Source organism: Bufo gargarizans, chromosome 9, assembly GCF_014858855.1.
Source record: "Bufo gargarizans isolate SCDJY-AF-19 chromosome 9, ASM1485885v1, whole genome shotgun sequence".
Taxonomy (NCBI): Eukaryota; Metazoa; Chordata; class Amphibia; order Anura; family Bufonidae; genus Bufo; species Bufo gargarizans.
Window position 1 is genome coordinate 76,278,589 of NC_058088.1, and position 16,641 is coordinate 76,295,229.

At 48.0% G+C, this 16,641-nt stretch overlaps 1 protein-coding gene across 1 annotated transcript in view; it reads left to right on the top strand.

The window, feature by feature from the left end:
• Nucleotides 1–12,389: 12,389 nt before the first annotated feature.
• The window catches only part of MTM1 (myotubularin 1), a 76,906-nt gene continuing 72,654 nt past the window's right edge, over nt 12,390–16,641 (top strand). The window contains exon 1 of the mRNA XM_044305888.1: nt 12,390–12,499. The gene's annotated coding sequence lies outside the window, so the exon portion shown is untranslated. The remainder of the gene's footprint in view (nt 12,500–16,641) is intronic.

Genomic DNA, 16,641 nt, shown 5'->3' on the forward strand with positions numbered 1-16,641 from the left:
CAGAGCCACTGCCAGAGTGTCCCCCACTTCCACCTGGCACAGGTGGCTATTTCAGTAGCCATAGTTGGTGTCCATGGGTTTACCCCAATGGGGACAGTCAGCCCTTATGTGTCCAGACAACTGATATCGCCAGCAGACCACCGGGGCTTGGTCTACAGGGGGTACGTCCCGGGCGGACTTGGCTGGCACCGGCCGTCGGGTCTGGGGTGGAGATTTGCGGGTTTGACTGGCCCCCTCTTAAAAGAACCCCCCTGTGGATTTCTGGTTCACCCCCAGTCATGCCAGGATCTCACCTTTTACAGTCAGGTAGTCGGCCGCTCGATCATCGAGGAGATCGAAAAAAAAAAAACTTGCTGGGCTCCAGACGCCAGGAACGGAGCGACGACCTCAGCCTACTGGTCTCGGGTTAACTCTTTCCTCACGGACACCTTTTCGAACACCGCCAGATAGGTCTCAACGTTATCCGAGGGGGACATTTTGTCAGGGGACACTGGTCGTAACCTTGCCGGCTTAATGTAGGACATGCACTTGTGCAGGGGAAAACAAAAACTTTTCGGCCATCAGGCCTGCCTCAATGCGTTTGCCCGCATCCGGCACCAATTGTGGGGATTTGCTCTGGTAGACAGGCTTGCGGACGCAGTATAGAGGCAATGACAACATCTTTAACTTTAACAGTTCAGTGTTTATTCACACATAAGAATAAGCAAAACAAAAAGTCAGTTTCAAGGAAAACAGTCACCTTGAGTCTGGTGTTTGTTCACACAATGCAGCAATGCAGAAGTCCTTGGACATAGCAGGAACCACCTGCTCTTACGCCAACAAGGTAGCAGGCCTTTACCCAGGCCCAAACTCCCAGGTCCAAACACAGAGACTGACAGAGCTCTACTGTCAGAGAGGAGTAAATTCCTACCACCTGACAGTGCTGCCTGTGTTTTATAGCCCAAACCAAGACCTGGCCTGGAATGTGGGGAGAAGCCACCCTCCCTGCACTTTGGCTGCTCCCAGTAAGAGCTGGCCTGGATCGGCTTTACAGCCATACTAAATAGCAAAACCATGTCAGCAAGTAGGGATGAGCGAACTCGAACTGTATAGTTCGGGTTCGTACCGAATTTTGGGGTGTCCGTGACACGGACCCGAACCCGGACATTTTCGTAAAAGTCCGGGTTCGGGTTCGGTGTTCGTCGGGACCTCTCTCCTCTGCCTGGGTGCTGGGCCTAAATATATGCCAATGGACTGTTGCACTGGTGGCTGACGTGAAGCCTGATTCTCTGCTATGACATGAAGACTGATTCTCTGCTGACATGAAGCCAGATTGTCTGTTACGGGACCTCTCTCCTCTGCCTGTGTGCTGGGCCTAAATATCTGACAATGGACTGTTGCAGTGGTGGCTGACGTGAAGCCTGATTTTCTGCTATGACATGCAGACTGATTCTCTGCTGACATGAAGCCAGATCCTCTGTTACGGGACCTCTCTCCTCTGCCTGGGTGCTGGGCCTAAATTTATGAAAATTGACTCTTACAGTGGTGGGTGACGTGAAGCCTGATTCTCTGCTATGATATGAAGACTGATTCTCTGCTGACATGAAGCCAGATTGTCTGTTACGGGACCTCTCTCCTCTGCCTGGGTGCTGGGCCTAAATATCTGACAATTGACTGTTGCATTGGTGGCTGACGTGAAGCCTGATTCTCTGCTATGACATGCAGACTAATTCTCTGCTGACATGAAGACAGATTCTCTGTTACGGGACCTCTCTCCTCTGCCTGGGTGCTGGGCCTAAATATATGCCAATGGACTGTTGCACTGGTGGCTGACGTGAAGCCTGATTCTCTGCTATGACATGAAGACTGATTCTCTGCTGACATGAAGCCAGATTGTCTGTTACGGGACCTCTCTCCTCTGCCTGGGTGCTGGGCCTAAATATATGCCAATGGACTGTTGCACTGGTGGCTGACGTGAAGCCTGATTCTCTGCTATGACATGAAGACTGATTCTCTGCTGACATGAAGCCAGATTGTCTGTTACGGGACCTCTCTCCTCTGCCTGGGTGCTGGGCCTAAATTTATGACAATGGACTGTTGCAGTGGTGGCTGACGTGAAGCCTGATTCTCTGCTATGACATGCAGACTGATTCTCTGCTGACATGAAGACAGATTCTCTGTTACGGGACCTCTCTCCTCTGCCTGGGTGCCGGGGCCTAAATATCTGAGAATGGACTGTTCCAGTGGTGGGTGACGTGAAGCCAGATTCTCTGCTATGGGACCTCTCTCCAAATGTTTTTGGTTAATTTTTATTTATTTAATTTTTATTTTAATTCATTTCCCTATCCACATTTGTTTGCAGGGGATTTACCTACATGTTGCTGCCTTTTGCAGCCCTCTAGCCCTTTCCTGGGCTGTTTTACAGCCTTTTTAGTACCGAAAAGTTCGGGTCCCCATTGACTTCAATGGGGTTCGGGTTCGGGACGAAGTTCGGATCGGGTTCGGATCCCGAACCCGAACATTTCCGGGAAGTTCGGCCGAACTTCTCGAACCCGAACATTCAGGTGTTCGCTCAACTCTATCAGCAAGCACTAGCTGCCGCTGACACATGAAATTACCGACTCTTACCTCACCGAGGCCAGGAATCTCGGTGACACATACCTTCCGTCAATGACGGACCCTTGCGCCTTCCTACACTAGGTTTAGAGAAAGCTTCTGTGCCTAGTCTGAAAAAGCAGCGCAGCTTACAGGAGTTCTTCAGGATTTACATATTGATGACCTATACTTAGGATTGGTCATCAACATAGGCGTGCGCAGCCTATTGCATTAGGGTGTGCACTCTAAAGCACAAACACACACGCCCGCGCACGTGTGTATGTATATATTGTAAGGGATCGCCTCTTATTTGGGGGTCATTCGCACAGATATCTTCAGGACACCAAGTTTAAGATCCAAACACTGTGCTTTATTGCGGCACATCCGCTTAAACATAAACAATAATACAAAATAACAAACACTTGCCCGGCTAGGCTCTAACTAAACAAATAGATGCCTGACTCACCTAAGTCCCTGTTCGCACCCTGTGAACACGTGCGGCTTTCTGAGCCAAAGTCCCACAGCCTCCTGGCTGTACAGAGCACAGTACGCCCACTGTCTCCAGTTCAGTATTTCTTGTGGGGGATTGGGGCTCAGTAGTCTGCCTGACTATGGCCCTGCGACCCTCCCAGGCGTCGCTGTGTCCCCCAACTCCAGGCTATCTCACAGCCTTGTGGTCCCTCAGCATTGCCCAGCTGAGACCACACAGACAGAGCCTCCAGGCCTCTGTCCACAGGTACCACACTCCCCCCTTTCTGACACTCTGGGAGGTGCTTTGTGCTAGGCTGATTACCTCCAGCTTCTCTCACCTGTGGTGGAACAGGGGTGTGGACCGAACTATCCACCCCTTCCTTGCCTCTAACCTGAGTGAGACCTGTCACTGTCTCACAATATATATATATATATGTTATATACATACACACACAGGCCGGGTCTCACCCTAGCGTTGTCATGACTCTGCCTCTGCGCCTAGGAACAATATATAGGGGGGCACATAAGATACCACAATATCTTTTTATTGTACTATCCTAATACTTAAAAGACAAGCTTTCAAGAGTTTTCTTTTCTTCCTCGGTTTTGCTTCAGACCTGAGAAAGAGAGAAACACTCTCCAAAACTTTTCTTTAGAGTTTAAAGCAGTTTCAGCGCTATAATAAAATAATTTACTTACAAAAGAAGCTGTGCCGTCCTCTGCTTGCTTCTGCGGATCTTCCCCTGCTTTCAGTCTCTCCTCAGTGCGCGGGTGCAATGTTATGGGGGATCTGTGGATGACACAGTGTTATGGGGGATCTGTGGATGACACACTGTTATGGGGGATCTGTGGATGACACACTGTTATGGTGGATCTGTGGATGACACACTGTTATGGGGGATCTGTGGATGACACACTGTTATGGGGGATCTGTGGATGACACACTGTTATGGGGGATCTGTGGATGACACACTGTTATGGGGGATCTGTGGATGACACTGTTATGGGGGATCTGTGGATGACACTGTTATGGGGGATCTGTGGATGACACTGTTATGGGGGATCTGTGGATGACACACTGTTATGGGGATCTGTGGATGACACACTGTTATAGGGGCATCTGTGGATGACACACTGTTATGGGGGCATCTGTGAATGACACACTTATGGGGGCATCTGTGGATGACACACTTATGGGGGCATCTGTGGATGACACACTTATGGGGGCATCTGTGGATGACACACTTATGGGGGCATTTGTGGATGACACACTTATGGGGGCATCTGTGGATGACACACTTATGGGGGCATCTGTGGATGACACACTGTTATGGGGATCTGTGGATGACACACTGTTATGGGGATCTGTGGATGACACACTGTTATGGGGATCTGTGGATGACACACTGTTATGGGGATCTGTGGATGACACACTGTTATGGGGATCTGTGGATGACACACTGTTATGGGGCATTTGTGGATGACACACTTATGGGGGCATCTGTGGATGACACACTGTTATGGGGGACCTGTGGATTACATATATATATATAGAGGATATTATACAGGGGGATATTATACAGGGGGTAATATAACTGAGGGGTATGAGGGTAAATTATACATGGGGTAATATAACCAAGGAGTATAAGGGTAAATTATACATGGGGTAACATAACTGAGGAGGGCTATCAAGGACATTATACAGGGGTAATATAAGTTATATTACCCCTGTATAATGTCCCCTGATAGCCCTCCTCAGTTATGTTACCCCTGTATAATAATGTCTTCTGATACCCCTTAGTTATATTACCCTGTATAATAATGTACACTGATACCCCTTAGTCATATTACCCTGCCCTGTATAATTTAACCTGATACCCCTCAGTTATATTATATAACTGAGGGGTATCAGGGTACATTATACAGGGGTAATATAACTGAGGAGGGCTATCAGGGACATAATACAGGGGTGAGGGGTAAGAAAAGTTATATTACCCCTGTATAATGTCTGATAGTAGCCTAGCCCTCCTCAGTTATATTACCCCTCATGTACCCTGATACACCTCAGAAATATTATATAACTGAGGGGTATCAGGGTAATACATGGGACAACAGAGGAGGCGTAGCACTGTGGGAAAGGGGGTTACAAAGGTACATACTTCTTTTTTTATCAGCCCTTAGCCCTCACCTCCTTGCAGGTGCGCTAGGTACACACAGATGCAGCGTGACGCGACGTTACGTCACGTCATGTCAACTCAGCCTGCGCCGCAAGGCCCGCACAGCACGCACTGTACAGCTCCCTCTCTGCCTCCGCTGGGTCCAGGACTCCACCCCCTATGTGAATACTAGCCACCGCCCACCCACAGCCAGGTATTGTAAATTAATCTACAGTGTGGCGGGCGGCGGCAGCATAACAGACAGGGGAATCAGCGGCGGGCAGTGAGCACGGAGGTGACTATTAGGGTGTGCCCAGGCACACCCCGTGCGCACGCCTATGGTCATCAATATGAGATTGGCAGAGGGAGCGACTCCTCGCACCCCCATGGATCAGCTATTTAAGGAGACTGTAGCGCTCCTGTGAGCGCCGCTGCCTACTCTCAGCTTACCAAGCACAACACGGTACTTTGTAAAGTGGCTGTGCTTGGTATTGCACTTGAATGGGACTGAGCTAAGCCTAGGTCTTGTGACTGGTGAATGTGATGTCATATGACCTAGGAAGAGGCCTAAGCTCTGACCGAGCGCCACGGCCTCTTCTAAAATCTAATTGGTAGGGGTACCAGGAGTCGGACCCCCGCCGATCTCATATTAATGACTTATCCTTAAGAAAGGTCATGAATAGAGATGAGCGAATTTCCGGTTATGAAATTAGTTCACGCTTCGTTTACTGGAAAAAGGTGAATTGATTTATGGATTCCGTTACCACGGACCATAATGCAATTCTATAACGGAATGCCTTTAGGCATTTATGGCCTGCATAACGGATCCGTCCCGTTTCCGTTATGCAGGATAGGACTTGTGGCAGACGCAGCACTATGAAGTGCCTTTTGCGCTGTGGCATTAGAAGAATTCTGATATCTCTGACTTTTAGTCTAACCAGACTGTCTATTACTCTGTAATTCCTCTAGCGCCATTCTATGGAAACAGTAGGTTTAAAGAGCACACCAAATGCTTCAAATAACTTCTTTATTAATTTCAACTTTTCTTCATATAACACTGCGGCCTCCGCAGCAGATAGTCCATGTACAAAACACGTGTTGCATAAAGATTCATAAAATGGCGGTATGCATAAGATGGTGGTTCAACTGTCCAATCTTGTCATTCAACATAAAATTGTGGATATATTACTCTCTTGAGTATCTGTACTCTCACTTTAAGTTATTTAAGCACTTTATGATCTCTCTGAGAGGTGTATCTGAGGTCTAACTTAATAGTTCACGTGCTGAATATAGTCACAATGTGCAATATGCAGTTAGCAGTAACTATTTGCAGATTGGTTGAGTATGATCTGGTATAGTTGTATGCAATTTGGATTGCAATATGGAATTTGAATTTGGATTGAATTTGTAGTTTGCAATTGGTGGAACTATTTTGTCCTCTCTGCTTCTATAAAACACAGCTCTTAGTGGAGTGTGTGTCTGTTCAGCTCCTCTCTCTGGTGAATAATGATTCCAGCAGCTAATTTCCCACACAAGCTGTGTGTGAGGCTGGTTGTAATTGGTCAAAACTCTTGCTGTGTGTGAGGCTGGCTAGGATTGGTCAAGACTCCTGCTTAGCAACAACAGTTTAACTCTATGCTTTCTGTTGTGTCTGCTGTGTCATTGAGCTTACCTTACATTATATAATGAATCTTAAAGGCACAATATCTTTTTCTTCTTCTGGGGACACAAAATATAACTATTATATGACATCCAAACATGAAGTCACTGTAAATAACTCTGCTTTTGTCTTTAACACACAAACATAGGAACTGTATTAAGGTTATTGGCAGGTCTAGCTGTATAAACACACAAGCTATATTAGCAACCTAGGACAGGTCTCAGGGTCTATTCACACATCCGTAGTGCATTGCGGATCCGCATTACACCCGGCCAGCACCCCCATAGAAATGTTCTATTTTTTTCAGGAGCCACGGACTGGAACATCGGCGGCGCCCTCCGGAAATGCGGATGCGGAGAGCACATAGTGTCCATTCCGTCCCCATAGAGAATGAATGGGTCTGCACCTGTTCCGCAATTTGTGGAACGGATGCAGACCCATTATTACGGATGTGTGAATGGAGCCTAAGCTGGCCAGCTACAGGACTCCCCCGCATAACAGAAACAGGACAGATCCGTTTTGCAGCCCATAGACTTCTATTATGACGGAAGGAATAACGGAATGCCTCTAAAGGCATCCCATTATGCATTCCACCATAGAATTGCGTTATGATCTGTGATAACGGAATCCATAACGCAATTCACCTTTTACCAGTAAACAAAGCGTGAACGAATTTCAAAATATGAAATTCGCTCATCTCTATTTATCAAAATGTAAATCCCGGACAACCCCTTTAAAGGGCTTCTGTCACCCCACTAAACCTTTTTTTTTTTTTTTGCTTACTTATAATCCCTACACTGCGATTTATGGCTACATGATCAAATTAATCATTTTGGTCCTGTAGATTTAGTTTAAAACAAGCTTTTAAAATATGCTAATTACCTTGCTACCAGCAAGTAGGGCGGCTACTGGCTGGTAGCAGCCGCATCCTCCGATCGTAAAGACGCCCCCTCCACATTGTGATTGACAGGGCCAGGGAACGGGATCGTTCTCTGCTGGCCCTGCCTGTTTGCATTTAAAATCTTGCGCCTGCGCCGCAGCCGTACCTGTCTTCAATTGGCGCAGGTGCACTGAGAGGCGGCCGCTCGCTCGGCCGCTCTATCCTCAATACGCCTGCGCCGGGTGTAGATGTGACGTCATCGGCGCAGGCGCATTAAGGATAGAGCGGCCCAGAGCGAGCGGCCGCCTCTCAGTGCGCCTGCGCCAATTGAAGACAGGTACGGCCGCGGCGCAGGATTTTAAATGCAAACAGGCAGGGCCAGCAGAGAACGATCCCGTTCCCTGGCCCTGTCAATCACAATGTGGAGGGGGCGTCTTTACGATCGGAGGATGCGGCTGCTACCAGCAAGTAGCCGCCCTACTTTCTGGTAGCAAGGTAATTAGCATATTTTAAAAGCTTGTTTTAAACTAAATCTACAGGACCAAAATGATTAATTTGATCATGTAGCCATAAATCGCAGTGTAGGGATTATAAGTAAGCAAAAATAAAAATAAAAAAAGGTTTAGTGGGGTGACAGAAGCCCTTTAATGGAAGAGATCCGTGACTTTACAGGAAAGAAAAGTAGCCTATGATGAGCAATTTTGCCCCAAAACAGCTACACAATTCTGGTGTAAAATTCTGTCCTAAACTAAGCCAACCAATAGTTGGTCAGTAAAAAGCATCTACCCCTGCACCAGATTTATAGAGGACCTATCACCACCTAATGAAATGCAATCTGAAAGCACCATGTTATAGAGGAGAAGATGGGCGGATTGATATATAGTTTTCCCTGTATCGGTACAGGGTGGAGTGGTTATCAGTGATTGAAAGCATTGTATATAAGCATGCATAAGATAGCTGTCAGTCACTGATAACACCTCCCTCCTGTACCAATAGCTGTTCACATGCGGGCTGCCATCTTGACTTACAATTCCGGCGATGCACAGGTAAGCCCTTACCTGTGCTGCGAGCCGGTCTGAAACAAATGCGGTCACCGGGAGCAGGCAGTTCCGAGAACAGCCGCCGGGGGCCTTCATCGGGCTGTTCTCGGAACTGCCTGCTCCCGGTGACCGCATTTGATTTCAGACCGGCTCGCGGCACAGGCACAGGCACAGGTAAGGGCTTACCTGTGAATCGTTGGACTTGTGAGTAAGGCCCCTTTCACACGGGCGTCATGTTTTTTGCCCGGATAAGAGGCGGGTGCGTTGCGGGAAAATGCGCGATTTTTCCGCGCGAGTGCAAAACATTGTCATGCGTTTTGCACTCGCGTGAGAAAAATCGCGCATGTTTGGTACCCAAACCCGAACTTTTTCACAGAAGTTCGGGCTTGGGATTGATGTTCTGAAGATTGTATTATTTTCCCTTATAACATGGTTATAAGGGAAAATAATAGCATTCTGAATACAGAATGCATAGTACAATAGGGCTGGAAGGGTTAAAAATAATAAAAAAGTTAACTCACCTTCTCCTCTTGTTCGCGTAGATGCCGGTCTTTTCTTTAGCTGTGGGCTGAATGACCTGAGGTGATGTCAGATCACATGCTCCAATCACATGGTCCATCACCATGGTGATGGAGCATGTGATCTGACATCACCACAGGTCCTTTAGCCCACAGATAAAGAACAGACCGGCATCTACGCGAACAAGAGGAGAAGGTGAGTTAACTTTTTTATTATTTTTAACCCTTCCAGCACTATTATACTAAGCATTCTGTATTCAGAATGCTATTATTTTCCCTTATAACCATGTTATAAGGGAAAATAATACAGCGAATAGACTGTCACCTAGAACCCATGCGTGAAAATCGCACCGCATCCGCACTTGCTTGCGGATGCATGCGATTTTCACGCAACCCCATTTATTTCTATAGGGCCTGCGTTACGTGAAAAACGCACAAAGAGGAGCATGCTGCGATTTTCACGCAACGCACAAGTGATGCGTGAAAATCACCGCTCGTGTGCACAGTCTCATAGAAATGAATGGGTCAGGATTCAGTGCGGGTGCAGTGCGTTCACCGCACGCATCGCACCCGCACGGAAAACTCGCCCGTGTGAAAGGGGCCTTAAGATGGCAGCCCGCATGTGTTCGCTGGTCTAGACAGCCTACATTTACTCCATGTATAGGATTATTTAGGCCTCATTTACACAGTCAGGCCTTGTTCACACTTTAGTGTTTTGGTCATTGATTTCCATCAGTGATTGTGAGCCAGGAGAAAACCAGGACTAGAACCTCCACAGACATAAGGTAACATAGTAACATAGTAACATAGTAACATAGTACATAAGGCCGAAAAAAGACATTTGTCCATCCAGTTCGGCCTGTTATCCCTGGTATAAGGTAAAGATCTGCACCTGTTCTGTGTTTACATCCACACCTGGTTTTGGCTCACAATCACTGACCGATCACTGACGTGTGAATAAAGCCTAAGGCCCCTTTCACACAAACGATCCGGATTAGGTCCGAATAGGTTCAGGAAAACTTGCACCATTTCGCAAGCAATTGCATTCAGTTTTGTCAGCGATTGCGTTCAGTTTTTTTCGCACAGGTGAAATGTGCATTGATGCGTTTTTCACGCGTGTGATAGAAAACTGAATGCTAACAAACAACATCTCTTAGCAACCATCAGTGAAAAACGCATCGCATACGCACTTGCTTGCATTCACTTCTATGGGGCCAGCGTTGCGTGAAAAACGCAGAATATAGAACATGCTGCGATTTTCATGCAAAGCAGAACTGATGTGTGAAAAACAACACTCATGTACACAGACTGAAATGAATAGGTCCGGATTCAGTGCGGGCGCAATGCGGCCTTATGCCCCTTTCACACGAGAATGATTTCCGCGCGGGTGCAATGCGTGATGTGAACGCATTGTGCCCGCACGGAATCCGGTCTGTATACATAAGTGTTGTTTTTCATGCATCACTTGTGCGTTGTGTGAAAATCGCAGCATGTTCTATATTCTGCGTTCTTCAAGCAACGCTGGCCCCATAGAAGTAAATAGGGCTGCATGAAAAACGCATCGCATTCGCAAGCAAGTGCGGATGCGATGCGTTTTTCACTTATGGTTGCTAAAAGGTGTTGTTTGTAAACATTCAGTTTTCTATCACGCATTAATGTGCATTGCACCCGCGTGGAAAAAACGGAACAACTGAACGCGATCACATACGTAACTGAATGAACTTGCTTGTGAAATCGCACATTGTTCACTGAACGCATCCGCAAAGCATCGGGATCTTATCCATTCACGCTCATCTGCAAGGGGCCTAAGTTTTCGGCACTACATGTGAACTCACCCTTAGGCCCCATTCACACAACAGAATGGCCACCATGCCTGGGTCTGCAAAACACGGGCACCGGCCGTGTGAATTCCGTATCACGGTACGGACCCATTCAGTTGAATGGGTCTGTGATCCACAACATATGGCGGTGCGGAGGCACAGACCCAGAAGTCCATGGGAGGGCTTCCACGTGTTTCCGTGACTATGTCTCTGCACTGCAAAATATAGTACATATCTTTTGCCATAGGGCTGCCACCCGGTCGGTAACTCACCGGCCAAGCCGGTGCTGGTAATTTTTTTCTACCGGCAATAATAATTGCCGGTATTTTCCTATATAGACTGTTACCATTGAGCTCTTCCATTGTGGAGCACTCATTAGTACAGCCTTAAAGGCCCCTTTTACACGGGCGTGACGGATTAGGTCCGGATGCGTTCAGGGTGCGTTTAGTGAAACTCGTAACCATTTTGTAAGCAAGTTCAGTCATTTTTGTCTGCGATTGCGTTCAGTTGTTCAGTTTTTTCCGTGAAGGTGCAATGCGTTTTGATGCGTTTTTCACGCGCATGATAAAAAACGGAAGGTTTACAAACATCTCTTAGCAACCATCAGTGAAAAACACATCGCACCCAGACTTGCTTCCGGATGCAATGCGTTTGTCACTAAGGCCCCATTCACTTCTATAGGGCCAGGGCTGCATGAAAAACGCAGAATATAGAACATGCTGCGATTTTCACGCAACGCAGAACTGATGCGTGAAAAACAACGCTCATGTGCACAGCCCCATTGAAATAAATGGGTCAGGATTCAGTGCGGGTGCTATGCGTTCACGTCACGCATTGCACCCGCGCGGAAATCACGCTTGTGTGAAAGAAACCTTTGTTTTGAGAACCTCATACGCGGGAGCGTGTACCGGCAGATTTGGAGCTGAGGGGGGGATTAAAAGTAAAGTATTCGATTTTTTTTAAACTTTTTAATAAGTTAATTTTCTGTAAAGCCTGGAAAAGCCATGTCACCACCCGGTGTAGTGCTGACCTAGTCCACAGCGCTGTACAGAACCTCTCCTATCAGCAGACCCTGTGCAGTGTGCAGCCGGCTATGACATGCTGTGCAGGTGGGAGGATGCACATCTCCAGTGACAGCTCTCACACACAAAAATAACTCTTCCGTCGCCTCGCAAGACCTCTTTTCCCACAGAACAAAAAACTACATCTCCCATCAGCCACCGCGCCCCGTCCAATCCTAAGTGTTCCTCCAGTCAGAGCCCCGCCCAGGCCGGGATCACGTGACAGCTGCTTGGGTTGTTCTCCTTTGGAGAGGTGAGCGGCGGTTTCAGAACTTCCTGTCAGGCTCGGCGGCCCTGGAGGCGGATCTGACCCGCACAGGTAGGCACTACTGCCAGCGGCCGAGGCCGCTCCTGTCACAGGGGGGTAGGGCATGGTGCCCGGCTGGGCCCCCGGCTTACTTGTGGAGAGCAGGCGGGGCAGTGAGGAGTGCCCGGCTGTCAGTGCGGGGTCGTCGTCGTCGTCGTCTTTATTGCCGTATATGTATCATGCAGGACGCCTGTGAGCGGCGGCGCAGCTGCTATTTGTGGCCCCTGCAGGCACCCGTCGATATCTGGAAGTAGTAATGGAGCTGGTCATGTCAGAGACCCGCACCGTGTGAACGGGACTGTATAGAAGCCCCTGTCATAGGGACTCTCCGTCTGTTCTGGAATGGTACAGCTCCACGCCCCAGCTTATGTGTGGGGGGAATTGTAACTACCTGAGAGGAGTGATAGTAGCAAGAATGGTGCTTGTAGTTGTTACTCACTGGCTATGGGGCATGCCTTCGGGGTTCACCCTGGTCTTGGGGTTCCCCTGCCTGATGTTGGTTAGGGTACCTTTTGGATGGTGATGAAATATGAGGTGTGCATTCCAACCAGCTGCTCCGTCCTTTTCAAGAGGGGGTGCTCCATGGGGTATGTGGCCCCTGTTCTTGTGATCAACGGGGGTCCTACTGTTGGGATCGAATAGTTATTCCCTGTCTTGCGGATGGGGGATAACTTCTTCTAAACAGAATACCCCTGAAAAGGGGTTTTCTAAGATTTTCCTACTGCTCAGGATAGGTCATCATCAGTATCTGATCGGTAGGGGTCTGACACCTGGGACCACCGCCTGTTTGAGAAGGCAATGGCGCTCTCTTAAGCACCGCGGCCTTCTCTCAGCTTTTCCTAGGCCAAGTGACGACACGTTCATCGGTCACATGGACTAAGCGCAGCTCAGCGCCATACCGAGCACAGCCGCTCTTCAATGTATGACGTTGTTCTAGGGGACCTGTGAAATGGCAGTGGTGCTGACAGGAGCACTGCCACCCTCTCAAAACAGCTGATCGGTGGGGGTCTTGGGTGTCGGACCCCCACCGATCGGATACTGATGACCAATCCAGAGGATAGGTCACCAGTATGAAAACCATTTTAAGTCTATCCAGGTGCTGGGAGGCTTTCACCTTCTTGGCAATGTCTGCTATGGAGCCTGTAAGCGTCTTTAGTCAGTTCATCTCCACAGAACTTCTACACGCACCTCCTCTCAACACTGGAATGCTTTTCAATATTTTCTTTGTCTCTCCACTTTTCCTCCATGCTTTTTGGATGGTCACTATCCAGGTCTGTTTTCTGCATCTGCTCACTTCACTGTACCCCTACCACTTCTCCCTATGAGGAGAGTGTAACCGCTCTACCTAGTGATCCTTGTTAACGGCCTATTAACTCCTTCCATGCCATAAATGCAGTGAATGCATATATTGCATAAAAACACATTTTTAACCCCATTTCAGTGTACCACTACTGTAATAGCGGCATGCTGCACACTGTCCTGATGATCACTGTCTTGGGGTACTGATGTGGTACTAGTGGTGTATTGTCATCTGGTTGTAGTGGGTGCTTGTCCCTTCTAGGATTTTGCTCTTTTGTGGATTCTTTAAGTGATTGAATAAACTTTATTCACCATTATTTTTGGACTGTGGTTTTGTTGGCAGGACCTCTGTTGATCTGAAATGGATTTGGTTCTGAGCAGCATGATACTCAGCCATGTTGAATAAAGGTTCATGCACAGTCCAGTACATGGGCACAAACTGAGCCAGCCACTAGATGTAGCCTTATATGGCACGAGGATGTCGCCTTTTCTCAGAGCCATAATGCAGCAGAAGACCTTCTCCACCTCACTGCTCCAGTCCCCGCTCCCCTCCACTTCCTGGTCTTGGGCTGGACATATAGGCTTGGACTGGGTAGTCCGAGCCATTTTCTGTGTATCGAGTCCGAGATTAGGATCAGTGAGGTGAGTAATGACTCTTATTTTAAAGGGGTTCAGAGCTCCGATGCTCTCTTTTGCCTTGTGCTGAATGGCGCAGGGCAAAGGCATTTTATGGAGATCCAGTGACGTACCGGGCTCTCCATGGGTAAAGCTAGGAGGAAGCTTCAGCCTAGCAGCGAGCCTAGTCACGTCACTGGCACTAATGGGAGGGCTTTAGCGTTGCTCTAGCCTGTAAAACGGCTAAGGCAGCGCTAAAACCTGCCAATCAGAGCCGGTGACTTCACCGACAACACTGCTAGGCGGAAGCCTCCGACGTAAACAAAAAGCCCTTGGCCTGCTCCGATGCTCATATCAGGGGGTTTGGAGAGGTGAAGATGGGAATATGTACGAACCTGGACAACCCCTTTAACAAATTTAATGATTAATTTTGGAGACCCCTTTAACACCTGCACAGTGAATTTGGCCGAACATATTTATAAATCTGCTCAGATTCGGACTGATGCCATGCTGCCCTATTACAGCTTGTGCAGCAGTTATATGTGATCTATAAGGGTACATTCACAGTGTTTTGCGGTCAGCAATTTGCGGATCCACAAAACATGGATACCGGCCCGTGTGCGTTCCGCAGTTTGCAGACCGCACATGGCCGGCACTATGAATGAAATGTCTATTCTCGTCCGTATCCAGAATAACCGATGCGGACAGAACACGGTGTGCTGTTCACATCTTTTGCGGCTTCGTTGAGATGAATGGGTCTGCACCCCTTCTGCAAAATTGAGGAATTGATGCGGACCTGTTCATACAGTGGTGTAAATGAGCTTCTAGTCAAAGTATATCCCCCATAAATGTTTCTATTGTACTTCTCTCTAGGCTCCACTTAAATCTGAAGTAGGCCTCCTTCATGATGACTTCTAGTGCTCTCCCCACCCTCCATGTTAGCACTTGCACGTTAGACGCACCCAGTCCCTGTCACAGCTCAGTGGAAGTCCAGCGTTGGAAAATGAACTGAAAGCCTGGTACAGAGCGAGACGAGACCCTGACCGTGAGGGCTGACAGTACTAGGGACGGGAGGTGAGGGTGGGGGGAACACATGAGAAATCTTGGCGACTATTGTGCGAGTAGCGTACAAGAGGAAAGCAAAAGAGAGAAGGTCTTGGGAGGATCAGACGTTAGGTCATTCACACCAAGGGCTTCCGTGTGCCTCTGGGTCCACATGGCCGTGCCACTAAACATAGGGACATGTGTTATCTTTGGCTGCAAGATAAGACAGACGTTGTCAGACTAACCTGATTTGTTTTTATGACGAGGTGAGCAGAAGGTGAGTAGTAGCCTGGACAGAGGGGCGGCTGTGGATCTAGTGTTTCTGGATTTTGCAAAGGCTTTTGATACCTCAAAGATGCTTAATAAGTAAAGTAAGGTCTATAGGCTTGGAAAGTATAGTTTGTAATTGGATTGAAAACTGGCTGAAGGACCGTGTCCAGAGAGTTGTGGTCAATGATTCCGGGTTCTAAGTGGTGTACCCCTTCAGTGCTGGGCCCTTTATTATTTAATTTATTAATGATATTGAGGATGGGATTAATAGCACCATATCTATTTTTGCAGATGACACTAAGCTGTGTAGAACTGTACGGTCTATGGAAGATGTCCATAAACTACAAGCTGACTTGAACACTGAGTGATTGTGCATCAACTTGGCAAATGAGGTTCAATGTGGACAAATGTAAAGTTCTGCATCTTGGTAGTAATAATCTCTGTGCTTCATAGGTCCTAGGTGATGTAACTAGGGGTGCACCGAAATGAAAATTCTGGTCCGAAACCGAAAATTCAGGATGCCCTTGACCGAAAACCGAAACTGCCTTTTTGCCCAAATACTTTTAAAATACTTTTTTTTAATGATATATTTATGACAGTGCCATCCACAGACCCCCCCCCCACCTCATAACAGTGCCATCCACAGACCCCCACCCACCCCATAACAGTGCCATCCACAGACCCCCACCCACCCCATAACAGTGCCATCCACAGACCCCCACCCACCCCATAACAGTGCCATCCACAGACCCCCACCCACCCCATAACAGTGCCATCCACAGACCCCCACCCACCCCATAACAGTGCCATCCACAGACCCCCACCCACCCCATAACAGTGCCATCCACAGACCCCCACCCACCCCATAACAGTGCCATCCACAGACCCCCACCCACCCCATAACAGTGCCATCCACAGACCCCCAC